Here is a 1,950-nt window from a genome sequence, read left to right as displayed (position 1 = left end):
GTAGAGACGGGGTTTCACCATGTTGACCAGGATGGTCTCGATCTCTTGACCTTGTGATCCACCCGCCTCGGCCTCCCAAAGTGCTGGGATTACAGGCTTGAGCCACCGCGTCCGGCCAATTGCAATTATTCTTGTTGTATTTCCATGATGCCATGCCTAAAATGTTATACTCTTAATTAATTGCATTAAAAATATTGTAGCTTATTTGATATCATTACAGGTGCAAGTACCATTCATTTGGAGCTATTTGAAATTATTGAAAGTAACAGTAAAACACCAGTTATTTTATAAATTCAGAGAAGTGTAAAGACTGGGAAATCTCAGACTGACTTACCATTGATGATTACTATGTCGATTCATATACAGATGGCCCCTGATTTACAACACTTGACTTAGGATTTTCCAACTTTACCATGCTGCAAAAGAAGAGTAACTTAATGACAGTTAGGAGCAAGATAATCCAGAAGTTTGGGACCCTCCCATAATTCCCTCAGGAGGCGGCTACAACCCTGGCTGGCCTGCCTCAATGGTTCAGTGAAGAACAAACTACAGAAGGCTGGGGTTGGAAAAACATTCCGCTCCTGGGTTCGCTTTCCCCATGAAGGGACCAACAGCAGTGTGGCACTCTTGGTCCTTCCACCCTTTACTCATGCCTCCCCTCTCTGGTAGGTGAGTTAAGGATAGGAGAATGGGCTTGTATAGCTCAGTGCCCCTTCCCCTCTCTTTGGCCTGCCTACAGGAGCATGTATTCTGATTGATGCGGGTTGTACTGTAAGCCTGGCAGCAAAACCTCTGTCCTACGGATGGAAGCTTGCAGTTTTTCTGCACTTACTGGGTGGGCACATCAGTTTAATTGTGGGGTTCACAGTTAAGAAGCCCATTGTGGCATCTCCCTGGCCCATGTCACCGGGTTAGAATTTTTCAATATTAAAGGGAATGTTTTGACTGCTATCCATTGTCTCAGTACTCTTCAATTGGCATGGAAATCAGATGGGAAGAACAGATGTTATTTGTTGGCTTCTTCAAACTCTATGTGTAGATGGAACACATTGATTGATACTACATTATAGAACCAGGAAGATTCTTTCACAAATGAGATCACCAGTGGTCTCACTCTTGAAAATTTTTTAGATTATAATAGTCAAAAAAGATAGAAAAGTCACTCTATAGAAAGGGACACATGTTCATGGTGCTGGCAGTGGCAAATCCATAGGGTCTGCAACAACTCGATTCTTATCCTGAGGAAAGAATTCATCCGAGGGACATAAGGCAGAGTGAGAGACCAAGGCAGGTTTTTGAGCAGGAGTGAAAGTTTATTAAAAAGTATTGAAGGGCTGGGCGCAGTGGCTCACACCTGTAATCCCAGCACTTTGGGAGGCTAAGACAGGCAGATCACTTGAGGTCAGGAGTTTGAGGCCAGCCCGGGAAGCATGGTGAAACCTTATTGGTATATTAAAAAAAAAAAAAACCAACAACAACAAAAATCAGCCAGGCATGGTGGTGTGTGTCTGTAGTCGCAGCTATTCAGGAGGCTGAGGTGAGAGGAGTGCCTGAGCCCAGGAGGTCGAGGCTTCAGTAAGCTGTGATCATGCCACTGTACTCTAGCCTAGGCAACCGAGTGAGACCCCGCTTCAAAAAATTAAAATACAAATAAAATGGCCGGGCGCGGTGGCTCAAGCCTGTAATCCCAGCACTTTGGGAGGCCAAGGTGGGAGGATTGCATGAGCCCAGGTGTTGAGACCAGCCTAAGCAACATAGTGAGAGCCTGTCTCTATACGAATAAAAATAAACAATGAGCTGGGGTTTGTGGCTCACACCTGTAGTCCCAGGTATTCAGGAGGCAGAAGTGGGGGAATCGCTTGAGTCCAGGAATTGGAAAACAAAACAAAAGCAAAACCAACAAAACAAAATAAAAATTTCGTAAGCAAAAAACATTTCTTGTACCATACA

Source organism: Cebus imitator, unplaced genomic scaffold (genome assembly GCF_001604975.1).
Source record: "Cebus imitator isolate Cc_AM_T3 unplaced genomic scaffold, Cebus_imitator-1.0 Scaffold10, whole genome shotgun sequence".
NCBI lineage: Eukaryota > Metazoa > Chordata > Mammalia > Primates > Cebidae > Cebus > Cebus imitator.
Note: the sequence above shows the minus strand (reverse complement) of the source record.